The following is a 27,979-nucleotide window of genomic DNA, read 5'->3' on the forward strand; positions in this document are numbered from 1 at the left end:
ATGAACTTCTGGATTTTATTTTGAACTGTTGTTTTATCATAGATCAATTCTGTCTTCTTAATAAATCAGTTCAGCCAACATTTAATGAATGCCCATAATGGGTAGAACCAGCTGTTGCAAATACAAAGATGATTAAAGACATAGTGCGCCCTGGCCGGCCTTAGTGGCTCACACCTGTCATCCCAGCACTTTGGAAGGCCAGGGTGGGCAGATCATGAGGTCAGGAGATCGAGACCATCCTGGCAAACATGGTGAAACCCCATCTCTACTAAAAATACAAAAAATTAGCTGGGCGTGATGGCACGCAACTGTAATCCCAGCTACTCAGGAGGCTGAGGCAGGAGAATCCCTTGAACCCAGGAGGCAGAGGTTGCAGTGAGCTGAGATTGCGCCTCTGCTTTCTAGCCTGGGCAATAGAGCGAAGACATAGTGTGCCCTTAACAAATTTATAACACCATGGCAGAGAATCAGTGTACACAGATAATAATGATTTTTGTACGCTATTCAAATCTGTGTACATAGATAATAATGATTTTTGTATGCTATTCAATTAACACATATAAGTGAAGTTCTTTTATGTGCTATTTCATCCTCACAACATTGCTAAGGACTAAGTATCATTATCTCTATTGTACAGGTGAGGAAAGCAACTATGAGAGAGTATGTGACAAGCAGTAAATGGCAGACCTGGAAACTCAATCTCATCTTTTAAAAACTATGGCTCTTATTTCATTTTACACTAGCTTCTTTTGGGAGAATCTGATTTTTTTTTGTTTTATTTTATTTTATTTTATTTTAAACTATTGAATGAGAACATTTAGTCCTCAGTGCACCTGGGTGTTAGCTATTATCTTCATTTTTCAGATGAGAAAGCAGATATTTCAGTAACTTGCAAAGTTATACAGTTTGCAGTTATCAGAGTTAGAATTTGAACTGTGGTTTGTCCATCCCTAAAACTTGGTATACCACAATTAACCTCATTTTGTATTTGTTCAGTGGTGTCCAGTTTATCAGTATAGTAGTCCCCGTTATTCATGGCTTCACTTTCTGTAGCTCTAGTTACCCAAGGTCAATCACTTTCCAAAAGTATTGAGAGAGATAAAGAAACCACATTCATGTAACTTTTATTATAGTATATTCAATTTTGTTATTAGTTATCCTTAATCTCTTACTGTGCCTAATGTACAAATTAAACTTTATCATAGTATATATAGAATTCAGTACTACCCAAAGTTTCAGGCATCTACTTGGGGGTCTTGGAAGATATTTCCCACAGATGAGGGACACTACCTGTACTACCATTCAGCATGGCACAAGGCTAGAGTAGAGAAATGAAAATAAGGAAACCTGAATTCTGCTTTCTTCTCCCTTCGTTACTTGAGACAATTACTTAACTGCATATACCTTGATTTTTCAGGTTATGAAAAAGATGTATTCTTAGGAACATTCATGGAATAATCTTAGAAAAATGCATATCAGCCATTTTAGAAATGAAGTAGCGAGTGACTAGTGGCTTTATCCTAAAACTTGGAAATCACAGACTTTGAGTCAAAAGATACAGTTTTAGGTCTTAGTTGTGCCATTTGTCAGTGTATCATCTTTCTAGCATGTTTCCTAATCTTTAAAATGGGACCAAGAGATTATTGAGATAACCTGTGAAAGTTTCTGGAAGTTCTTTTGTGTGAAACAAAAATAAGGTAACAACAACACCTTATTGTTCAGGTTTCACGTTAGTCATTTAGTGCTTTTTATCACTACTTTGTCACTCTAGTTGCTCTATACAATTAGAGAACTAGACTTAATAGTAAGTTGAATTATCACAAAATGTAGACAACGGCTCAATTCAGATAACATTTAAGATCAGGCTGAGTTCGGATAACATTTAAGATCAGATACCATGATAGGTATGGTACTTGACAGTGAAAAGCCATTAAAAGATTATAAGTAGGATTGGGAGTAGGGTGAAGTGAAGTTTATAATTAGATTTGTTTTTTAAAAAGATACCTACACAGATTAGAGGAGAGTAAAAGTGCAGAGAGAAGTTAGGTGATTGTCATCTAAGAGTCTGAGTGACAGGGAAGGTCATGCTAGAATGGGCTAGAGGGAAGCAGAGCTGTATTGAGAGATTCAGAAGGTAAAATTGACAGGATGTTGTAATTCAGAAGAGGACCAGGTTTTTGTAGGAGAGAAGATGAAAGGGATCATGGGTTTGGTTTTGGATTTAGTACTTGGGTAACTTTGAGATGTTAAAGAGGAAATATTGCTTACATGGCCACCTAAGTCTGGAAACAGAAGGAAAGATAGAGGCTTTCCTCTATTGTGAGAAGTCTGCATGCCCCAAGTGGGTCTCATAATGGCTTAAAATGATAATGGTCTAGGGAGGAATGTAGAGCAAGAAGAGAAGTTAATGCCTGGAGAAGAATGAATTTTCTTTTCTTTTCCTTTTTGAGACGGAGTCTTGCTCTTTTACCCAACCTGGAGCACAGTGGCATGACCTTGGCTCACTGCACCCTTCGCATCCTGGATTCAAGCGATTCTCCTGCCTCAGCCTTCAAACAGCTGGGATTATAGGCACCCTCACCATGCCTGCCTAATTTTTGTAGTTTTTATGGAGACGGAGTTTCACCATGTTGGCCAGGCTGGTCTTGAACTCCCGACTTGTAGAGATCTGCCCGCCTCGGCCTCCCAGAATGCTGGGATTACAGGCCTTAGTCAGTGTGCCTGGCCAAGATTTTCAAAGGAAGCCAGGAACTAGGTTTTGGAGACCTTATTCTTTTTTTTTTTTTTTTTTTTTTTTTTTTTTTGAGGCGGAGTCTCGCTCTGTCACCCAGGCTGGAGTGCAGTGGCGCGATCTCGGCTCACTGCAAGCTCCGCCTCCCGGGTTCCCGCCATTCTCCTGCCTCAGCCTCCCGAGTAGCTGGGACTACAGGCGCCGCCACCACGCCTGGCTAATTTTTTTGTATTTTTAGTGGAGACGGGGTTTCATTGTGTTAGCCAGGATGGTCTCGATCTCCTGACCTCGTGATCCGCCCGTCTCGGCCTCCCAAAGTGCTGGGATTACAGGCTTGAGCCACCGCGCCCGGCCGGAGACCTTATTCTTAAGGAGGAAAACCAGGACATTAGGAAATCAAGATAAGAGATTATGGCAAGGCACTGAAAACTGTCCTTGGGTTTAGCAATATGGAGGTCATTGGTGACTTTAGCAAAGGTTATTTTGGTGGAACGATGAGGGCAGAAGCCTGAGTTTAGCAATATGGAGGTCATTGGTGACTTCAGCCCCCCCTTCCCTTTCTGCCATGAGTGGAGGCAGCCAGAGAACCTCACCAGATGCAGGTGCCAGTGCCACACTTCTTGCACAACCTGCAGAACTGTGAGCCAAATAAACCTCTTTTCTTTATAAATTAGACAGCCTCAGGTATTCCTTTATAGTGACATTAAATGGACCAAGACAATAGCCTAGAGCAATGGGCTGTATTGTATAGCCTAGGTATGTAGTAGACTAGACCATCTAGGTTGGTGTAAGCACACTTTGATGTTCTCACACAATGAAATTGCTCAGTGATGCATTTCTCAGAACACATTCCTGTTAAGTGACACATGACTACTGTATTGCAGATTTGAGGAGTGAAGCAAGGTATAAAATAGTAATCTCAAAAAATGGGGAGTAAATTTACTACAGAGATGAAGTAGGCTTAAGATTTGTGATCATAAATTTGATGTATGTGGTGGCGAGTCAGTTGTGTGAGTTTTATCCAGCGATCTTCTGTTATTTAAATGCAGGAGAGAAGTAAGTACATGGTTGGAGCTACCAAATAAGTTAGAGTAAGGGAAAAGAGGACAAGGAAATTAAGATTTTTTGGAGAAGACTCTGTATAGTATGGGGCCATAGGATCTAAACTGGCTTAGGAGGGAAGTAGAACATGAGAAGGAGTAATAGTGAAAAAGTGGTACGATCAACCTGTAAACTAGAGATCTTAAGGAGGCTGGAGAATTGCCACAGGGGTCAAACTACTATTGTAAGCAAATGCTTGATGGTGTGATAATAGAATAGTTGAAATTTTTATAGGTGATGATTGTGTTAGAATATGATGCTAGGTGAATGGCTTTAGGTAAAATGGTGGAAAAATACAGTTGGTGCTAAAGATTTCAACAAGAAGGCCAAAGTGTTGAATCTGTGTGGCTGCTGAAGTTATCAGAGTGATAAGAGTAACAATGGAGATGAAATCAGGGAGCTGTATTTAGCAGGTGATAGGTGCAGTTTGCCTGAAGGGAAGAGAAGTAGTTTGGAAGCAGTATTGGGAAGGAAGGAAGAGGATACCTGGAAGGTCCAAAACTGCATGGTAATGGGGAGTAAGGTGGATGCTTGCCCCTGCTGAGGTATGTGATGGGTAAGAGAAAAGTGTTTACCATAGAAGCAACAGTAATCTCAGGGGCAGTCAGGTTTCCTTCAGATCAAGAGCAAAGAGAATTTCACAGAAGAGAGGTCAAGTATATAGAGGAGTTTACTGAGAATAGCTCATGACTTCCAGGGCGTGGGAGGGCAAGAAAGAGCAGGAGGTGGGATCAGAGAAGGCATAGAGAACAGTTACCATTGTAGTTGTTCAGGTATGAGGTAAAAGGGCCTTGAGGTCAGGGTTTGACAGTGAAAATAAAGATTTTAAGTAGAGAGGAAAGTCTTATGCATGAAAGCTAAAAGATAGTAAGCTTCGGTTATTTAGGAAAGCTGCCTTTACTATTTGTTTTAATGTGACATTTAATGTTAAACAACTATCTCTTTTTGGTCATGTTTCAAACCAGAATATGGAACTTTGTTGTAAAATGTATAAATTAAGGACTAAATTCGGAACCAAGTAAGTAAATACTCATTGTAGATTTTAAATTGTTCGTTTGGAGGAGTAGAAAAGCAGCGTGATCAAAGCACACATATTGACAAGTGGGAAAGGGAGGGTGGAGGATTAAATGCCCAAGATACATTTCCTCTGGTCCTTTTCCCAACAACAACAAAAATCTATTTTAGGAGCTGTAGTCTTACTTCACTAACTCTCCTTTCTCCTTGGTTCTAGAAAACTGTACAGTCATGTACCGCATAAAGACGTTTCAGTTAGCTATGAACCGCATCATTCATCAATACAGTTGAATGCATCAGTCAATGCAGTTCAATCCTACGGTGGTTTCCTAAGAGTGTATAAATAACAATGGTATCTTTACTGTCCCTTTTTCTGTGTTTAGATACATAAATACCATTGTGTTACGATTGCCCACAGTCTAGTATTCAGCAGTCATATGCTGTACATGTTTGTAGCCTAAGAGGAATAGGTCATACATACCGTATAGCCTAGGTGTGTAGTAGGCTATCTGAGTTTATGTAAGTACACTCTATGATGATCTCACAACTATGAAATCACCTAACAACACATGTCACAGGATGTGTTCCTGGCATTAAGCAGCACATGACTATATTGCTTTTAAAAGTTGTAATCTAGTTGAAAGCATTGCATTCCTGTTTAGAATTAGTATCTTTTTCTGAATGTGAGAACTTGGTGCTTTGCTTCACAAATTTTTTTTTTTTTAGCATCTTTTACTATTATTAAATAAGAGAACATATGTTACTTGTAATTGAAGGCCAGCATAGAATAGACATTCCACAGATATTGGTTGAGAAGTTAATTGGATATTCTAGGTATAATGAATTGTCTGTGTAGCAAAGTGTTCAACTACAATAATGGGTTTGGGCCAGGTGCGGTGGCTCACACCTGTAATCCCAGCACTTTGGGAGGCCGAGGCAGGCAGATCATGAGGTCAGGAGATCGACACCATCCTAGCTATACGGTGAAACCCTGTCTCTACTAAAAATACAAAAAATTAGCTGGCATGGTGGTGGGCGCCTGTAGTCCCAGCTACTCGGGAGGCTGAGGCAGGAGAATGGCGTGAACCTGGGAGGCGGAGCTTGCAGTGAGCCGAGATTGTGCCACTGCACTCCAGCCTGGGTGACAGAGCAAGACTCCGTCTCAAAAAAAAAAAAATTAGGTTTGGGTTTCAGTTAACCCAAATCTATAGGCTCTGTACTGTCTTAATTGTGTATTAACTTGTATAGTGTTTACTTGCTTGTTTAAATATAGACCATTGATTCAGAGGTTAAATAAATAAAGACCGAGCTTTCATTCCCTAAAATAACTGTCCAATTATTTTTCCTCAGTGTGAGGTGAACCCTTTAATCACTGGCCAGATTCTTGTGTCCATGAAAATCAGGAAACTGACTGTGGTTTCATGGTGTTTCACATCATATGCTAGTTACATTTCTGTCCCTGGCCTAGTCATTAGCCTGCTGTGTATTAGACACATGATCTTTCTGCTCTTGCGTCTCATCTGTAAAATGGGCATGATTATTTCCCAGTAGAATTGTTCAGTATTATTTCTTAGATAAATTGACATCCACATAAAAATATTCTTAATGATCTATTTATTCTGCTTCTTGTACAGTACTTGAAATTGCCAATTAGGTAAAAAAAATTATGTTTTTTTTGGCAAGATGGGACTGAAAGTCTCACTAAACAGTACAGTAGATGCCAAAGGCTGGGCAGGGGTGGGGGGACAGAGCACGTGTTGGGAAGATCAATTGTTAATGTGTCTATGTTCTCCTCTGCTATAATTCAGTATTTTTAGATATTTATTTTTATTTTTGTGTTTAATTTTATTAAATTAAGGTTATTAAAAATAAGTTTCTTGGAGTCATTGAAAATCAAAACCATTTTTGCTTGTTGCTCAACAAGTTGCTGTAATATTGGATATCTGCCGATAATATTCAAACTGGAGAAATTTTCAATTGTTAAAGGCAGTTGGGATTGGAAGGGATAAGAAAACAAATTCCCGAGTGCCTCCTATGATAGGATGCTTTCATTACTATTGTCTTGTTTCATCTTACAGCAGGGAAGGAAGATTCAATGTGCAGTCTTGCTTCAGAGTCAGTACTCTTAACCAATACATTGTAATACGTTCAGCTGGTCTATGATAGGCAGCATCTAAGATGGTCCCTGGTGATCCCCATCTCCTGATATTCATACCCTGTGTATTCTCTTCCCCTTATAGGCTGGACCTAGTGACTCACTTTGAATGCATAGAATATGGAAAAAGCTATGAGATGTCACTTCCAAGATTTGGTTACAAAGAGACTGTGGCTTTTATCTTGGGTGTTTGCCCTCTCTACCTTTCTCTCAGAGCCCCTACACTGTTAAGTAGCCCTGTGGGAAGGCCCATGAGCCAAAGATGTCTAGGCCTAATAGCTAGTGTCCTGCCAAAAACCGGGTGAGTGAGTTTGGTGGTGGATCCTCGATAGTCAAGCCTTAATGACTGCAGCCGCAGCCAACACCTTGACTGCAGCCTTGTGAGAGTCCTTGAACCAGAGGCACTTAGCTTACCCAGCTGGATTTCTGATCCACATAAACTGAGATAATAAATATTGTTTTAAGCTACTGTGATTGAAAATGAATTGTTACATAGAAATAGATAACTAGGCCGGGTGTGGTGGCTCACGTCTGTAATCTCAGCACATTGTGAGGCCGAGGCGGGTGGATCGCTTGAGCCCAGGAGTTTGAGACCAGCCTGGGCAACATAGCAAAACCCCATCTCTACTAAAAATACAAAAATTAACCGGGCGAGGTGGTGCGCACCTGTAGTCCAGCTACTTGGGAGGCTGAGGTGGGAGAATCACCTGAGCCTGGGAGGTCTAAGCTGCAATAAGCTGAGAGCGAGAACCTGAGCAAGAGAGCAAGACCCTGCATCCAAAAAAAAGAGAGAGAACTACAGATTTTGGTACCAATAGTGGGGTGCTTTTTGGTGAACATCTAAACTGTGGGAGTGACTTTGGAACAGGGCAGTGGACTTTTGAGGAGCGTGTTAGTATAAGATTAGAGTACCTTGAACACAATGTAAAATACAGGACTTTGAGGCGATTGTCACGAGGTCTTAAAGGAAAGAAACTGGAAGAAAGGGGATCCTTGTTATGTAGTGGCTGAAAGTTTAGCCACATTATCGTTTGTAGTTATGGTAAGCAGAAAGTGTGTTTCATGAACTGAGAGAGCTAGCTAAGTAAACTTCTAAGCAAAACATTGCAGATGCCCCCTGATTCCTTCTTGCTGCTTAAAGTATGAGGGGAAATAAATAAATTGAGGGAAGCACTGTTAAAAAAGGAGCCAAAACTTGATGATTTTGAAAATTCTCAGCCTTTCTTGTTGGCAAAGGGTGATGAAATTAAGACATGCCAAAGATCAATTCAAGACCCATTCCAGGGAGAATGGTGGTCTAAAGGTAAAGCGGAGGCTGTGCCTGTAAAGCCTTTTGTTAAGACCTGAGAAGGTAATGCCTTAGGGTACTCTTCAGTCACACTAAAGGCTGTCAGTCAAACAATAGGACTTCTAGCCTTTTTAGCAGGAGCCCAAGGAGAGGTAGAGAAGAGTTCCTCTTGGAGAGATCTATGGGTATAACTTTTGTCTATTGTGGTGAGATTTGCAGGAAATCCACTGTAGCAAGGACTGAACAGGAAAAGAACCAGTACAAAATGAAGAGGCTGTTGGACACCCCTAGCATTCTACTGGCAGGAAGCAGGCTGAGAAAGTGCTCAGCAGCTAACACATGCCAGCTTTCAATCAAAAGGGAAAGATGACTCAGAGGTTGGAAGCAGGAGCCTAGAGATGAAGGCAGAAGTCATGGAGAATTCTTTTCCCAGTGTTGAGACTTAATCAAGGAACTTTCAGCATTTGCCCTGCTAGATTTCAGAGTCAATATGGATCATTGACTCCTTTGTGCCCCCTAGTTCCCTGCCTTTCTTTTGTAGAAAAAGTTATGCCATTTAGTGATTGCAAGGATTTTAGAGAACAGAAACCCATAGAGCAAGTGAGAAAGGAGCCCTAATACCATTCTGGGAGCCATCTAGGCTCCCAGAATGCCATGCTGTTGTTAAATTGCTTCTTTTGGCTTTTGTTTACAGGTCATAAGTACCAGATGATATGTGCAAAACTGAAGCAATCAGGAGAGGATTTCCCACCTCCATATTTACCCACTTTCTCTCATCAGTATCAGTAAACTGTCCCTTCACCCATGAAGCATTTGCCTTCCTATATAAGGTGAACCCTCCAGTTGTACACTAGGTCCTATCTCTGCTAGTGTGTTTAGGACATGGATCCAGCAATTCTCTCCCCTCTCTCTGGGATCATCAAGTTTTCTATCTTTATTGGCTTAGTCCTGTCAGCATACAGTTAAGCTGTTCTTTCGCTTACTTAAAAATAATACTCTTGACCTCACTTTGTCAGCAACTGCTGAATTTCTTTTCCTTTAAAGCAAAACTCAGTAGAGTTGTTTATATTTGGTTATATCAGTTCTCCTCTCAAACCCAGGCAACCAGGTTTTTATTGCAGCCACACCACTGAAAGGGCTCTTGTCCAAGTTGCCCAGTAACTTCCATGCTGCTAAATCTAGTGGTCTGGTCTCAGCCCTCATCTTACTTAACCTATCTGTAGAATATTCTATCACTGATCACTTCGTTCTCTAATTCACTTTCTTGGGTACTTGACTTCCAGGACATCATACTTTCCTGATTTTCTTCCCACCTCATTAAAAGTTTGTACTCAGTTTTAAAGTTGTAATATTTTGAGCCAAGTCTTTTGACCTCTTCTTGATTCTCTTTCATCCACTCTCATGGCTTCAGTTCTCAACTAACCAGGAAAGTTGTACCAGCTGGGGCCAATGGACCCTTTCCTTTTTTTTTTTTTTCTTTAACATATATTAAGTTTTCTTTTCCTTTCTTTTTTCTTTCTTTCTTTCTTTCGTTCGTTCGTTCGTTCTTTTTTTTTTTTTTTGAGATGGCATCTCACTCTGTTGTCCAGGCTGGAGTGCAGTGGCATGATCTTGGCTCACTGCAACCTCTGCCTCCCAGGTTCAAGCATTTCTCCTGTCTCAGCCTCCTGAGGAGCTGGGACTACAGGTGCATGCCCCCACACCTGGCTATTTTTACATTTTTATTAGAGACGGGGTTTCACTGTATTGGCCAGGCTGGTCTCGAACTCCTGACCTCATGATCCGCCCGCCTTGGCCTCCCAAGGGATTATAGGCGTGAGCCACTGTGCCTGGTCCTAAGTTTTCTTATAACTAAGAAATAAGAATAAAGGGATAGTGAAAAAACAACTGCATTGGAAATTAAAAAAAATTTTTTTCTTTCTTATTTTTTTGGAGACAGAGTCTTACTCTGTTGCCCAGGCTGGAGTGCAGTGGTGCGATCACAGCTCGCTACAGCCTCAATCTCCTAAATTTAAGCTATCCTCCTTCCTTAGCATCTCAAGTAGCTGAGTGGGACTACAGCTGTGTGCCACCACACCTGGCTCGTTTTTGTATTTTTGTTTTTTTTTTGTAGCGACAAGTCTGTGGCTGTGTTGCCCAGGCTGGTCTTGAATGCCTGACCTCAAGTGATCTTCCCACTTCAGCTTCCCAAAGTGCTGAGATTACAGGTGTGAGCCACCATGCCTGACCAAAGTTTCATGCAACTAATTCGATATTACCCCTACAATAACTATGAATCACATTTGAACGCTGTCTATATCTTTTAGTCCTTTTTATAATATCTCGTGGTTTTTGTCCTTTTTGCCTCTCCTTCCTTTCTTCCCTCCCTCCCTTCTTTCCATGGCTGGGAATAGTTAAAAAGTAAAAGTTGCTGAAAAGTCAGAATGTTTCAAGATGTAGGAAAAATAAAGATCTTCTAAAATTCCACAATGAATCTTAAGTTTATAAAAGGGTCCAAGGAACACATACATTATTACAAGATAAAATAGTTTATTTTTAAAGTAACAGTTTTATTTTGCGGTTTTCTTTTTGGAATACCTCTAAGAAAGTAAAGTCATAAAGTATAAATTCTTACAAGTGGAACTGAACTGCTCAAAAAGAAAAGTTGGGCCCAGTGGACTCTGATGATATACTGGGTGTTAAATTCTGTCTGTTCTTGACTCTCAAATGTATACCTCTAGCTAGACCTCTCTCTAGAAGCTCATTTCTAACTGCCTACTTGACATTTCCATCTGTAATATAATACTTACCTCAAACTTGACATGTCCAAAGCCGAATTCCTGGCCTTTACTTGCCTTCCTCTGCCCTCAGACTTGCTAAACCCACAGTTTTCTTCTTCTCAGATAATGACATCTTTCTGTTACTTGAGCCAAGAAAACCTTAGTCATCCTGGACTCTTTCTCCCTTACTCCAGTCCTATTAATTAGCAAATCCTTTAGGTTCTGCCTTTCAAAAATAACCTAAATTCAATCCGTTTTTACTAACTCTTCTTCTTTTGTTTTGTTTTTTTTAGACAGAGTCTCGCTCTGTCGCCCAGGCTGCAGTGCAGTGGCATGATCTCGCTCACTGCAACCTCCGCGTCTCAGGTTCAAGTGATTCTTATGTGTCAGCCACCTGAGTAGCTGGGATTATAGGTATGCGCCACCATGCCTAGCTAATTTTTATATTTTTAGTAGAGACGGGGTTTCGCCTTGTTGGCCATGCTGGTCTCGAATTCCTGGCCTCAAGTGATCCACCCACCGTGGCCTCTCAAAGTGCTGGGATTATAGATGTGAGCTGCCGTGCTCATCCTACTAGCTCTGCTACTTCTGTCCTGGTTCTGTATTCCATCTTCTCTTGCCCAGATTTTTATAATAGTCTGCTACCTGGTCTCCCTATCTCCACTATTGACGCTGAAGAATTTATCACAGCATCTGACATAATCCTTTGAAAATATAAATCTGAGCATGCACCAAATCCACTGATGTGTTTCACTCAGAAGAAAAGCTAGAGTCTCCACAAAGCTCCAGTCAAGCCTACTCCTGGGTACTTGTTTGACTTTCATCTCCTTATGTTCTCATTCCTCACTCTCCTTCAGCTACTTAGGCCTTTTGGCTGTTCCTCAAATTTGCCAGGCACTTTGCACAGCTGTTCCATGGTATTCATGAGGAAGTTGGTTCCAGGGCCTCTTAAAGATACCAAATCCGTAGATGCTCGAGTCCCTGATAGAAAATAGTGTGGCATTTGCATATAACCTACACATATTCTCCTGTATACTTTAAATCATCTCTGGAGTATTTATAATACCTAATGAGTGTAAATTCTTTGTAAATAACTGTTAAATTGTTTCTGGAACACCATTCACCATTCATAGTGACAAGGAAAAAAAGATGGTACATATTCAGTACGGATTATTCACCCTGCCCCAAATATTTCCCATCCATGGTTGGTTGAATCCAGGGATGCAGAACCCACAAATATGGAGGGCTTACTGTACTTGTTTCTTCTGCCTGTAATGCTTTTCTCCAAATATACCCGTGTCTTCCTCCTGGCCTTCAAATTTTTCCTCAAATGTTACCTATTCAATAAGGCCTTTTGAAAGCCATTTTACTTTAAATTTTCCATAGCATTTATCTTCTAAATATTATAAAAACAGTCCAGGTGGCCAGGCACGGTGGCTCATGCCTGTAATCCCAGCACTTTGGGAGGCTGAGGCAGGCAGATCACGAGATCAGGAGATAGAGACCATCCTGGCTAACACAGTGAAACCCTGTCTCTACTAAAAATACAAAAAATTAGCCGGGTGTGGTGGCGGGCGCCTGTAGTCCCAGCCACTCTGGAGGCTGAGGCAGGAGAATGGTGTGAACCCGGGAGGTGGAACTTGCAGTGAACTGAGATCGCGCCACTGCACTCCAGCCTCAGGGACAGAGTGAGACTCTGTCTCGAAAAAATAAAAATAAAAAAAATAAAAAAACAGGCCGATAATCCCAAGACTTTGGGAAGCCAAGGTAGGAGGAACTCCTTGAGGCCAGGAGTTCAAGACCAGCCTGGGCAACATAGTGGGATCCCATCTCTACAAAAGCAAGTTTAAAATTTAGCCAGGGATGGTGGCACACACCTGTAGTCCTAGCTACTCGGGAGATGGCATGCATCTGTAGTCCTGGCTACTTGGAGGCTGAGACAAGAGGATTGCTTGAGCTCAGGAGGTCAAAGCTGTGATGAGCTCTGATTGTGCCACTGCACTCCATCATGGGTGACGGAGTGAGACGTTGCATCTTTATTATTTTATTTTATTATTTATTTAGATGGAGTTTCACTCTTGTCGCCCAGGCTGGAGTGCAATGACATGATCTTGGCTCACTGCAACCATCACCTCCTGGGTTCAAGCGATTCTCCAGCCTCAGCCTCCTGAGTATCTGGGTTTAAAGTTGCACACCACCATGCTCGGCTAATTTTTTTGTATTTTTAGTAAAGACAGGGTTTCACCATGTTGGCCAGTGTGGTCTTGAAACTCTTGACCTCAGGTGATCCGCCCACCTCGGCCTCCCGCAGTGCTGGGATTACAGGAGTGAGCCACTGAGCCGGGCCTGAGACCCTGTATCTTTAAAAACAAAACACACTCTGTGTGTGTGTGTGTGTGTGTGTGTGTGTGTGTGGAGTAAGGATATGTATGTAAAATAAAAACTTTTTTCTTGCCCGTCTCCTCCTTTAGAGATTTTTGTCTGGTTTATTCACTGCTGTATCTTCAGTGTCTAGAATGATGACTGGTATTCAATAAATATTTGTCAAATTCCAGAATTTTTTTTACCTGTGATTTTTTTCAGTAACGGAATACTTTGTAACTATAGAATTTATAGTGGTAGAACTCTAGTTGACATCAGCCATTCTCTGTCACATCGCAGGGACCAGTGCTTTGTATTATTGAGGCAGTAGTGCTTTAATGGCACCAAATTATTTTGGGACCAAATTAACTGGGTCCAAATCTGGTTCTGATGCATTCTGTTTGAATGACATTGGATAAATTACCATGCTTTCTCATCTATAAAATGAGAGTAACATAATATCTATCACAGAGGGTTGTTTTGAGCCATATCAAGCTCTCAGGACAGTTCCTGGTGCATAGTAGATGTTCAGTATATGTTAGTTATGAGTGTTACTGTTCCAGACCCATCCCAGCAGTTCTGAGTCCGTTGTACTCCTGAGTGGCAATACTGAGAACTGATTCAGGGCCTCCTCCTTATCACCAAGTCTCTTTCTCCTTTAAAAATACCATGGGTGTGTTAGGCCCTCCTTTCTACCCTTCACCTCCAACTCTCTCTTCTACTGTTTAATCTTTACTTACACTGATAGCATTCTTTTGTATATCCACATTTCCCCCTCTTTCTTTTCTCTTCCTTTCTCCCTTTCCTTTTAGCAAGTATTTATTAAGCATTATTTTTTCCTCCCCCATTCTGTTCTAAATCTTGCCGTGTTTTTCCTTATCTTCATGTCTTTGTTTCATTATCAAATAAAAAATTACCTAACGTATGGTTGATTGATGAGAATTATATTTGTATCAGGGAAAATGGGAGTGCTGTAGGTGTTGAAATAAAATTGAAATTATTTTTTAAAAAGTTGCACCAGTGACTAAAACCCTTGAAAGCACTCCTACTCCTTCCTCTAAATCTCTACAGAAGTCTATACTTTCTTAGTCAGGGATTAAATTTGTCTTCTACCAACCAATGTGCAAGGTGATTTGGGGGAAAAGTGTCTCTTACTTAATTACATTGGCATTATTTGTAATTTTCTACTATTTTAGCTATCTTGTTTTTTTGTTTATTTTTATTTCAGATGGATAGTAGTTCAGGTACATTCCTGGTACAGTGTGCTTGAATGTTTTCCCCGTGATTACTAGGCTCTTGTGATATCTGGTCTAGAAACACAGCCATCATTTATAAATCTGCGTGTGTGTGTGTGTGTGTGTGTGTGTGTGTGTGTGTATGTTTCTTTTAGTGGGAGAATATGATCAGAGTTCTAAAAAACTGAAATAAAAAGGTATTTTTAGAATATGACTTATTTTGTAAATTTTAGATAGATTATATAATGACTATAATATCCTTTTCAGAGCAGAGGAAGTGAACCCATTTAGGCATCCATTTAAAGGAGTTTTATTTTGAGGCTTTAAGGGTCTTTCATCTGTAAGATGAGCTATAGTACTGCCTATTATATTATATATTACCGAATAAATGTTACAAGGAAAACAGTACTCTTTTTGCTGCCTTTTCTTGGTATAAACTTTTTTCCAGGCACATTTCAGTAACAAAGACCACTAAAGTGCTACTTAATGTAATCCCAGTTACTTGGGAGGTTGAGGCAGGAGCCTTGAGCCTGGGAGGTGGAGGTTGCAGAGAGCCAAGATCGTGCCACTGCACTCTAGCCTGCGTGACAGAGCAAGACTCCATCTCAAAAAAAAAAGAAAAACAAAAAAACAAATTTAAAAAATGCTACTTAAAAGTACCCCCCGCAATATTTATAAGTTCTGGGTTCATATTTCTTTTTCTAGTACATATTTAGCACGTTCATTAATCAGTTATTAAGGCCATGCTATTTGCCAGCAATTTGGGTAATGAACAGTACTATAAGACACAATTGAAAGTATTAGATTTCTACCTTTGTTTATTGGTGATTTGCATTTTTTCAGTAACTTTCATTATCCTTTGAATTCTTAAGATTTGCCTCTTTGACTTAAGAAGTAAACTCAATTTTAACTATAGCTTTCAAAATTTACATTAGAATTGGGCAATAAAGCTTTATTTATTTGTTTATTTTACTATTTCACAAAACAAAATATAGTAGCTTTCTTAAAATTTGTTAGTTAAAAATTTATCTTTGTTTTCCCAATAAAATGTAAAATTTAATATGTGATGGCTAAACTCCTAGGGGGATAAGGAGGGGATAGGAGAATAGGCAGGTTGGAACAGGGTAGTCGGGACTTGTCCAGATTCTTATGTGGTAATCTATATATTTACCATATGGGCTACAAGACACATACACACACACACACACACACACACACACACACACACACCCTTGTGAGCATTTATTAATTCACAGTTGATGGTGCATAGTTTGGGGAGTGGGTAAAGGATATGTTACTTTTGTAAGTACAGAATCGATTCTGACCACTCACTCATTGAATGAAAGTTTGAGTTTCTACTACCTGTAGGTACCTTTGGGGAAGCTTTAGAAATGTAACCTGAAATTTTGCCTAAACTAAGCCTAGCCAGAGGCTCAGTGGCCCCCTTTCCATTCTCTAATAGAAAAGTAAAGAGGGAGTGAGTACAAATCACCATTAAACAAAAGTAATACTTATATTTTAGGTTTATTAAATAGTTAAGTATAATGTATTTAATAGTTAATTATAAATGGTTTAATAAACCTAAAATATAAATATTACCTCACTCCCTCTTTCCTTTTCTGTTTCTTTTCCTTTTGAATGCCAGAAGACTTTAATGCTTGTTATCTTAGTCTGCTAGGGCTGCTATCACAAATTACTACAGTCTGGGTGGCTCAACCAACAGAAAATTGATCTTGGAAGTCCAAGACCAAGGACCCAGCAAGGCAGATTTCATTCTGAAGCCTCCTCTCGTGGCTTGTAGGTGGCTGCCATCTAGTCTTGTGCTCACACAGCCTCTTTTTTGTGCATAGGGATAGAGGAGTGGGGAGGGGAGCAAGCTCTCTGGTGTCTCTTATAAGGACAATGATTCTATTGGAGCAGCGCCAGTACCCTATCACCCCCACCTTACTTAACATTAATTATTTCCTTAGAAGCCCCATCTCCTAATACAGCTACAGGGGTCGGCTGGGGCAGGGAGTGAGTTAGGGCCTCAACATAGGAACTTGGAGTTGGGAGACACAAACACTTGGTCTGTAACACTTGTCTTTTTAATTCATAAAAATATTTTGAGTATTTACTCTGTGTTAATCATCTTGGTAGACTTGCTACTATGTAGCTGTGCAAACTCAAGGAAATTACCTAACCTCATTAGGCCACAATTCATTTATCAGTCAGTCAGAGATGTTGAACCCATTAATAGCTATGATGCATTCCAGCTTAATCACTGTTACTTCCATGTTCATTTCCTCCCCTTATTTGCCTCTCTCCCTAAGATTTTCTTCTCTCCTTAAGATATTTAGGATGGTTTATGTCAAATTTCCTCTATTTTTGTGCATCTTTCTTTTTCTTTCATTCTGTTCCTTTATGTTTTTTATGTCTCACGTTATGTTTTCTGCCTCCATCCACCCCTTTCCTTAATTGGACATGTTTCGACAACTTGTAAGTTTATTGGATTTATTAGCTCTTTAAAAATTTAGGAGGTAGATGGAATTTTTTTTTCCCTGCTCAGCATACTGAAAACCTTTAAATTAAACTTACTCTAGGTAAATTGCTTTGTACCTTTTACATTGCCTTGTACATGCTTTTCATTATTGCATGTTTGGTTGCTTTTCCTGTAGTCTACTGCCTTTTGCTAGACAGGTTTCCTCACAGCATTATTTCTTAGAATTGTGAGGAGGCTAGTGATACTGCTTTTCATGTATGCCTTTACTAAAGCATCTAATTCATCATATGGGCAGTTAATAAGGATGAATCAATGAGATGACAGTCATGTATTTTTTACTCTTCAGGGAAAGAAAGACCTTGTGCTATCCCTTCTAATTTCTCCCTTTTGATCTGTGACATTTGGAAGTAGTTATGGTCGGGCGCCATGGCTCACTCCTTTAATCCCACCACTCTGGGAGGTGGGCGGAGCACTTGAGGCCAGGAGTTCGAGACCAACCTGGGCAATATGGAGAAACCCCGCTTCTACTAAAAGTAACAAAAGAAATTAGCTGGGCGTGGTGGCACACGTCTGTAATCCCAGCTGCATGAGAGGCTGAGGCATGATAACCATTTCAACCAGGGAGGCAGAAGTTGCAGTGAGCCAAGATCCTGCCACTGCACTCCAACCTAGGCAACAGAGTGAGACTTTTATCTAGTTGTTCTGCAGTCTCAGTGGCAGTGACTTTTCTCCTTTTGTGAAGATCAACAACAAACTATGGAGTTGACTCAGGATGTAAAAAATTGGGGTGACATGCATGGGAGACTGCGTTGGTGCTAACATTTGCATGACTGATTGAGAAAATTTGTCAGAAACATTGTCATTAGTACTGTTGTAGGAACTATGCTATGAGTGGGGTGAAGTGTTGCCTTAGCATTAGTATAAATCCTTAGCCTGATGGGCATAGTCTTAAGAAACAACCTATTCAGGGTCAGCCGTGGTGGCCTATAACCTCAGCACTTTGGGAGGCAGGTGGATCACTTGAAGTCAGGAGCTTGAGACCAGCCTGACCAACATGGCAAGACCCTGTTTCTACAAAAAATACAAAAATCAGCTGGGCGTGGTGGTGCACACCTGTAATCCCAGATACTTGGGAGGCCAAGGCATGAGAATTGCTTGAACCGGGGAGGTGGAGGTTGCAGTGAGCCGAGATCACGCCACTGCACTAGATGACAGAGCGAGACTGTGTCAGGAAAAAAAAAAAAAAAAAAAAATTCGGTAACAAATTTTGCAGTTTAAAGCTGTTTCTTTTAGAATTAAAAATCTGTAATCCCTACAGTGTGGTAATGGGTATTGAGATAATGGTGGCGATAATTATAAAGTTGCTGATTATCAGCTGATTTTTGAATGTCTACTCTTTGCCGGGCTTAATACTGGTATGGGAGGGGGTCAGGGATGTGCTGGGTAGAGAAAGGCAGCCCCTGGCCAGGGCTCCACTCCTATGGACCTAGGTGAGCAGAGGCACTCCAGCTTTCACGCCCAAATGTTGCATTTTTCAAGACCATCCTGGCCTGCCATGTGCCCCATCCTGGGCCTATGAAAACCTGAGACCCTAGCGGGCAGACATACAGGCAGCCAGACATCAAGAGGAGCATACCAGCGGAAGAAGACACAAGCAGCTGGACGGTAGGAGGACGGCAAGTGAGCAAGCCGGCAGAAGAGCACGCTGACAGATGTCAGCATGCTGGCAGGCCATTGACTGGTGGGACAAGGCAGAGTTTGTCTGGGGCAGTCAGAGTAGAGCCGGGGCCGCTGAGCGATGGAACTCCAGGGGGAAAACCATCTCCCTTCTGGCTCCCACATTGGCGGAAAAATCCTTCCACTCAATAAAACTTTGCACTCACTCTCCAAGTCCACGTGTGATCCGATTCTTCCAGTACACCAAGGCAAGAACCCGGGATACAGAAAGCCCTCTGTCCTTGCAACAAGGTAGCGGGTCTAATTGAGCTGCTTAGCACAAGCCGCCTATAGATGGCAAACTAAAAGAGCACCCCATAACACATGCCCACTGGAGCTTCAGGAACTGTAAACACTCACCCCTAGACACTGCCATGGAGTCGGAGCCCACAACCTGCCCGTCTGTGTACTCCCCTAGAGGGCAGAATACAGTATACAAGGAAATGCCTGTCCTTGAGCAGTGGGGCACTGAAGAAGCAAGCCACAGCCGCATTGCTTGCTCTGCGAGGGGGACAAGGGAACCTTTCCTGTTTCAATACCAAGCATTTTACAGTCATTAACATGTCAAATTCTAAGAGCAACCCCACTAATGGACAAGCCATTCTAGCTATGTAAACTCTTCAAAGGCAGCGCTTAGTACAGTGCTGGACACTTGTCAGGATTTGGTGGACGTTGAACTGATTTGAACTCTAGCATCATCTTGCTTAAAATTGTCATTCTCTGCCTACCCTTGCCCTGCCCAGCTATGGATACAGAGGTTTTACAAATTTGAATCTCTCTGCTCTGAATTAAGAGAGTTTATCTGACCTTATGTTAAGGAGCTTGCCTCCCCAGTAGTCACCTGGTTTTTCAAATAATTTTATGCCTCATTACCCATGTGCCAGGGATTAAACATTACCCTTATTAGATTGCCTAGTCTACTCACCTGGTCTTCTTGCCGTGGTGCGTGGTGGCACTCTAGTTTCTCTTGGAACCTGAGCCAACTCTGAACCCCAATTCAGCTAACAAAGGACTCCCTCGGCCATTTTTTGCCAGTGCCTCTTTTGAGCTTACTGGATCCCAGTTCCTTTTTTCTTGCTTCGAGTGTGAGAGTATTCCTTCCCATGTGGCTAGGAAAAGTGAGACCATGCCTTGTCATCTTACGCCAAAGCCCTTGATTAAGAACAGCTCAGATTAAGCTAGTCTGATATATTCTTAAGACCTGACCACTTGGATCTTGACCTCCATCTGCAGCACCTATGTCTTTTCCCAGTTTCTTCCTTGACCAGCGTTTATTTTAGTTTCATAATTTCTGTGCCCAAGACTTCACCATTTCCCTGTATTTCCATTGTTGCATGTTGAGGTTATGCAGTCTGAAGCTCCTCTGAACTGTTGTTCAGAATGCCTTACCTTCTGCCTCGGACCTTCAGAGCTTCCTAGTTTTCTCTATTCCCTTCTCTTACCTTCACATTTCTTTTGTTCCCCTTTCCTCCGACCATAGAGTACATATTACTTGGGAAAACCCGGTTATGCATTTTAGAGCGTAGGTCTTGGAAACATGGTTATGCACTGTCAAAGTTTAGTTTCCCTTCATCTGTCTCTCCCCAGGTAATTAGCACAAATGAAAATGGTGACCTTTTAGAATATCTTTCACGGGAGGTAGCCAACATACCAACCCAGGATATTGCTGAGTAGGAGCCAGCTGGCATGAAGAAGCAAGGACAAGAGTAAACCTTTAAAGTGGGCAGTTTCAAAAGTGTGGAACTAAATGGAAGCAAGAAAAGCGAGGGGAGTGGGGATGTGGCGCTGATTCTAATGTGGCAAAGATTTTAAAATAATACAAAGGCAATCTGGAATACATTGAGAGCCCCAGTGAGTTGTTTTCTTTAAATTTCATGTCATGTGTAGTCATGTTTCTCAATGGACAAATGTTTGGTGGACCAAATGACATTTTTTTACTCATCCCTGAGTAAAAAGTCCAAGGAATATAGTTCATTAGACTGCTGCTTGTTGTCTCCAAACAGATCTTGAAAGTTTAAATGACTGGGAGTCAGAACTTAAAAATATAATATACCCCACTGTTTTGGCAGGAAATTGAGACCTGCTTTTATCAGCCACTTATCCAGAAAGCATATGTTCTGTATAAATCAGGCCAAATCTATATTGTCTGCAAGTACTCTTGCAATATAGTTGATGTTCATAATGTGATCCAGATATTTTCAGTATACTTCTGTGTATTTTATTGACTCTCACATATGACTGTTCTTATTTATTTGTTTGTTTATTTATTTTTTGAGACAGAGTCTAGCTCTGTTGCCCAGGCTGGAGTGCAGTGGCGCCATCTCAGTTCACTGCTATCTCCGCCTCCTGAGTTTAAGCAGTTCTCCTGCCTCAGCCTCCCGAGTAGCTGGGATTACAGATGCCTGCCACCATGCCCAACTAATTTTTGTATTTTTAGTAGAGACAGGGTTTCACTCTGTTGGCTAGGCTGGTCTCGAACTCCTGACCTTGTGATCTGCCTGCCTCTGCCTCCCAAAGTGCTGGGATTGCAAGCTTGAACTACCACGCCCAACCATTACCATTTTTAAATAGAAACTCCTGGGCCTCCTGCGTTCCAATGTTATTGTTTCTCTAATGACACAGCAGTAGCTGCAAACCCCTTTTCTGTTATACTTTTTCTTTTGCATGTAGACTACTATTTTGAACCTTTTGAAAGGGCCTTGCCACAAAAGTCCATATTTACATTCTGTATGTTTAGAGACATGATCTCCATCAGAAGTGAGAGGGAGGTATAAATCAGAATTCAGTGTTAGAGTAAGAGACTGAACAGTTCAAAAAAGTTTAAACCTCTAACTCATAATAAACATTTCAGAGAATAGGTTGTACGTGCTATTCTGGGTTGATTAAAGTTTCAGAAGATAAAAGTAAGTATGATAAAGGTTTTTAAAATGGTTAAAAAACACAGGTTTAGAGTCTCTAATTTTCTCACAGTGACTAAAATAATTTCCACTTTGGTAAGTCTGCAGTAGAAGTATGTCATTAGAGCATATTCAGACTAAAGATGTGAGATGACTTGAGGAAAATTTGGACATAAGGGGCAATATATTCTTGACCAAGATTTTCTCTTGAGGACTTGAACCAGATTAGCTTAAACAACTGTTTCAAGAAAAAACGACATCAACAACAGGCTCACGCCTATAATCCCAGCGCTTTGAGAGGCGGAAGTGGGAAGATCGCTTGAGGCCAGGAGTTCCAGACAAGCTTGGACAACATATTGAGACGCTGTCTCTACAATTTTTTTTGGTCAGGCATTGGCTGGGTGTGGTGGCTCATGCCTGTAATCCCAGCATTTTGGAGGCTGAGGCAGGCAGATCACTTGAGGTCAGGAGTTCCAGACCAGCCAGGACATGGTGAAATCCTGTCTTTACTAAAAATACAAAAATTAGCTGGGTGCGGTGGTGGGTGCCTGTAATCCCAGCTCCTCGGGAGGCTGAGGCAGAGAATCGCCTGAACCCAGGAAGCAGGTTGCAGTGAGCCGAGATCACGCCACGACAAACAACAAAACGCCACAGACGTCTTTCTTAGTGAACTAGCCCACTTAGTAAGACAGTTGGAATGTGTTGGAGCTGGAGTGTTTTCTTGTTCAGTTGGGGTGGGGTAGCCTGGGAATTGGATCTCTGGCCTAGCTCTTAGTAGAAAAAGGGATTGAGGTTTTTATGAAAGCAGGTGAGGGTTAGAAATGAAGGTAAAGCCCTTTAACCAAAGGAAAACATTCAAAAGAGGAAGGATTAGGAAGTAGACTTGGGGGAAATACCTAAACTAGAAGTAATGATCGGCAAGGAAAGATAGGTGTGTTTAAATGGAACAATACCTTAAAGAAGGAATTGTCTCATGACCTTGTTAATGTTCTAGCCTGTTGTTTCTTAATCTTTACTTTGAGTCTTGAACATCATTGAGAATTTAATGAAAGCTCTGGACTAGGTCCCCAGAACAGTGTTCGTATTTATTTACAACATTTTGCAACACAGTTTTCAGGAGATCATGAGCCTTGTGAAACACAACCATGTTAAGAATACATTAACTAGTGCCCATACTTAGTAGAAACTTGGTACCACAGGAAGTATTTGGAGGCTAAAAAATGAATTGATTAATGTTGTTTAACATATGGATGAAGAATGGATTAAATTCAAGGCGGAAACATTGTGTGCATTAGAGCTGTACTCTGTGTCAGAAGATAATATAATCTGGATTTTAAGGAACTTAATTTCTTTTCAAGTCTCTTTATTCAGCACATTTTGAAAATTGAAGATTATTGATACAGCTGATGTATGAGATACGTTACTTAATGGAGTGGACAGAAGATCCTGGAAAATCAGCTGCGTTCCAGGCTTTGTCATTCACTGTGACTCTGGACAGGTCACTTATCCTGTTGTATTAAAGGATACTGCCAGCAAACTGAATTGCAGGGTGTGAAAACAACAAATAAAAATTGCTTCAAGTCACATAATTTCCACACTAAAGCCACAGGTAATGTAGAACTGCAAGACAGGGAATCAAGACCAGAGAAGCTACTGTGAAATACAGCAACTGTGGTTAAGGAAGAGATAGCAGGCTGGATCTGGGCAGTTGTTTGAAGTGAGGGCTGAATGTGTAAGAAAAACTAGAGCCAAAGTGGGCTTACTTACTGGGACTGGGTAAAAACTGAAAGGAGAGGTCAGGCAATATTGAAGATTCGTGGGCCAGAGTGTAGAATTCAAGAAGACCATCTAGGCAGGTGGATTTTGAGGCAGAGGCAAATACTCCAGGCAGTGTTTCAAGAAAAGATTCTTGGGTGAGAGGCCTGAGTACTAAAGGATCAAAGCCTCTCCTACATAGTTTTGGATACCATTTATTCCTTCAATTATTTTCTTTTATTCAGCAAACATAGTGTGCAACATTGTGCAAACATGCTATGGACCGAACACTGTTGTAAGTGATGAGGACACAAAGCAGGCTTGATTTGGATGCTGATTGCATGCACTGCTTTATCACAAAGCTACTTTTATATGTTTCTGGTGAAGGTAGGAACGAATGCCTTAACTCAGTAGCTCCGTAACTTGTCACAGAGTGTGAATGAGACAGCTTGGCTTGAATGAAAGGAAGGAGAGACCAGGACAATTCCTGATAACAAATAAAACAGTATTCCTTCCTGCCCTCACAAAGTATTTTAGAACTTAGGGATTGGTATTCCTAAATTCTGTTGTTGTGGGTAGTGAATAATATACTTGCTAATGCTGTTTCATAAGGAGCATGGTTTTGATTATCTCTTTCTTAGTAATCATGTACATATTATGCACTTTAAAAAAAAATTTTTTTTTAGAGACAGAGTCTTACTCTGTCACTCAGGCTGCAGAGCAGTGGCTCACGATCAGCCTCGAACTCCTGGACTCATGTGATCCTCCCACCTCAGTCTCCAGAGTAGCTGGTACTACAGGCACAAGCCACCATACCTGGCTAGTTTTTATTTATTTTATTTTATTTTATTTTATTTTTAAGTAGAGACAGGGTATCACTGTGTTATCCAGGCTGGTCTTGAACTCCTAGGCTGAAGCAATCCTCCCACCTTGGCCTCCCAGGTTGGCAGGATTACAGACATCAGCCACTGCGCCTGCCTATTATATTGTTTTAAAAAGATTATTCTAAAAGTATCTGTGATAGATCCTTTCTCATTTTTGCTGTTTAAAATGGGAAGTAACAAGCACTATGGTATTAACCCACACTTTCTATGAAGGTTCTACATATTAGTATTGGTCCTTATTTGATTCAAGCCAGAATTTCTATCCTAATTTTTCTTTTTTAAGTTCCAATTGTTTATATAGGTAATATAACAACTGGTTTTTATATTTATTTATTTATTTATTTTTGAGACAGCGTCTCATTCCTGTCACCCAGATCCCATTGCTCAGGCTAGAGTGCAGTGGTGCCGTTGTGGTTCACTACAGCCTCAACTTTCTGGGCTCAGGTAATTCCTCTGCCTCAATCTCCGGAGTAGCTGGGACTATAGGCGCACACCGCTACACCCAGCTAATTTTTTGTATTTTTAGTAGAGATAGGGTTTCACCATGTAGCCCAGGCTGGTCTCAAACTCCTGGGCTCAAGGGATCCTCTCACCTCGGCCTCCCAAAGTGCTGAGATCACAGGTGTGAGCCACTGTGCCTGGCAAAACTGGTTTTTAAAAAGTGGTGTGATATGCTGTGTTGGATATTACGTTGGTAAAATAATCGTATCTAAAAGTGTTTATGTCTTTTGTTTGATAATACTTTGTTTTTGGCTAAGAGGATTCAAGGGAACTTCCTCTGGAGGTAAAAAAAGAAAAAAATTAAAAAAATTTTTTAAACTATAAAACTGATGATCAAATGGAAGGTGGGAGCCCTTAATTTTTTCTTCATAAAATAGTTTCCAAATAATGCTAATTTTAAAAAGCCGTTCAAACTTACTTATAGAGGGCCCATCTCTTTAAGTTCTAGTAACCCTTACCAAAGCAACAATATTTAGTTAGTATATTTAAGAAACATGAATAACAAATTAAAAAGGCTGTTACAAGGCAGTTTCTGCATACTGATTTTGTCCTATGGTGTGAGCAGTTGTGTGTCTAGTAAACACAAAGAATACATTGTGAAGCCCATACAATGATTTGGTAACTCCAAAGGAAGAAGTACATGATATAGTCATTACAAACATTAGGTGTCATCACTTTCTGGCATTCTGGGTGACATCAAAATGTAAAACTGCTGGCAGATGTACTCGTATTATTCTTGATTTCAGTGCCAAAGTAGATTTTGTTTTCATTAAACTTTGTTTTGAGATAATTGTAGATTCATGCAAATGTTTAAAGTGTGGTATTTGATGGAGTTTTGACATAGGCAAACTACCTGTGACACAATCACAGGCAAGGTAATGAATATATCAGTTAACCCTAAAAGGTATTTTTCTTTATCATTTTGCCAGATTTGCTTTACTATTCTCTTTTTTCAGAACCATTTGAAAGTACATTTTAAGTGTGTGTGTGTGTGTGTGTGCATGTGTGTCTAAAATCCCCTCAGTCTTAGATAATTTCATATTTATTTTCTAAGAATAAAGGCGTTTTCTTACATAACCACAATGCAGTTATGAAATCAAGACATTGGACATAGATACTGTTACACATTCTGTAGGGCTCCAAGGGCTCTCAAATTCTGTGATATTTCTTGGACAGGGATGTTGAGACTCCTGGTTAGAGCCTGGCCACGGTAGAAGTGAAGGCTCTCCACTTGGCCTTTCCTGGCATGAGTGCGAGTGAAGTGGCGTTTGGCTGCATTAAGGCAGCCTACATGTTTTCTGTCTTGCTAGGCTGCCCCTTTTCTTGTTCTTTAGCTGAGAGAAGCCATTCATTGGGGGCTTTTTTTTTTGTCAGTGCCTACTGGTGTTTCTAGGTCCTTTAGATGCAAGTCTGGGCTATATGAGGCAAAAAGAAAACCCAAGGAACTCACCACCCTGTCTAGTTTTCTTGCTTCTTTCAACCTTTGAGGAGTCATCTTATGTTTAATATATGAAATGTCTAGGGTTTTAAACTGTACTTAGTGGGAGGGATAGGGAAAAGTATGTGTACTCCATCTTCCTGGAAGCAGAAGTCTGTAGTATGTCTGTCAATGAGATGCATGTGTGTAGATTAATGCATAAATATAAATATTCCAAGATAAATAAATGTTTGAAATTAATAAATATGAGTTTGAAAATTAATTGATATGAATTTTCAAAAAATATGGCATATATATTTTTCCAAGTTGCCTTTCTGTGCTTATTAAAATTCTAAGAATCATAAGACTACAAAGGTATTTAGGAAATACATATTTAATTATGCAGTTCAAATAAACCTTCATGTTGTCTTTTCTGGTATACCCCCAAAAGTCTTTTGTTATTGTTTGCTTTTGATTGATGGCTGGTTTTAAAAACTTACCCCTAAACCAACCTTTTGAGAAATTTTACTTAAAGTATACTATTTTTCTAGTTATTAAAATATAATTATCAATCTGTAGCATATGTAGTTCCAGCTGGATCTCTGTCTCTTCTAATTTATCCCCAGTGCATATCCATCTCAGACACACTGGCTACAGTTTGATAGCCATTATTTGGCATGTTGTTGCTTATTGTGTTAACAGTTTTAATTTTTTTCCTTGATTGCTATTATTCATGGCATGGCTGCCTTTTTTTTTTTTTAGCAGCCATGCCATGTGTTAAAGAACAACACAACAGTCCTTTATCTGAAACTGTTAAAGCCAGATATGTATTATCATTTGGAATCTTCTGGGTTTCAGAAAGAATATGCAATACATGCACCCTATATTAGGCTAACCACCAGTATTTGGGTAAGAGGCAACACTGTGTAATCATACTCATCTATTTGCAGCTAAATGTTTGTGAATATTCACACCATAATATCATTATATCCACATTGGTTTAGGTCACATTTGTCACTAAGTGAATCCGTCCCCCTTCTATCACCATCAAAAAAATAATAAAGATGGGGGATGGGAAAAGGATGGTAAAGAAAGAAACTTAGTTTTCCAGGCTTTTTGAATGCTGGGATTAAAGATATGGGTTTTTGGACCTGTGTAGGTAGGGCAATCACCAAGCCTAGTCAGAGTAAAAGCCCCTGTCTTTAGCCCTGAACTCCTCAGTGTTTAACTGATGAAATGGTGCTAGAGGCCTGGTTTTACCAACTGTGATTGTTTTCAATATAAAACAAAAGCAGCTATTGATTTAATCCTGTTATATGGTGTTGATCTTAAAAAAATCATTGGATTCATACTAGGATTTGGGGTTTAATCCTGTAAGGATCATACTAACTTTCATCTTATTTATCCTAAATCCTTCTTTAATCTTGTTAATCATGCCAGGCTTTTTTTTCCAAGGGCCGGGATATCCATCCATCCATCCATCCATCCATCCATCCATGTATATAGAATATATTCATACAGTTATTTTTCCAAAGTTATTTTTCTGTCCTTCTTTCTTTGAAAGAGAAGATCAGTTTTCTCAAAGAGAGCCAAAGAGCCATGCATACTTCTGCAGAGTAGCATTAGTATTGCAAGGATGACATCAGTTCTGTATTCTTAAACCTAAGATTAAAGTAGGTCTTG

General features: G+C 40.4%; 1 protein-coding gene across 23 annotated transcripts in view; it reads left to right on the top strand.

The window, feature by feature from the left end:
- The window catches only part of RBFOX2 (RNA binding fox-1 homolog 2), a 296,547-nt gene that overhangs the window by 141,859 nt on the left and 126,709 nt on the right, over positions 1-27,979 (top strand). The gene's annotated exons all lie outside the window — the stretch shown is intronic.

Source organism: Macaca thibetana, chromosome 10, assembly GCF_024542745.1.
Source record: "Macaca thibetana thibetana isolate TM-01 chromosome 10, ASM2454274v1, whole genome shotgun sequence".
NCBI classification, from domain to species: Eukaryota; Metazoa; Chordata; class Mammalia; order Primates; family Cercopithecidae; genus Macaca; species Macaca thibetana.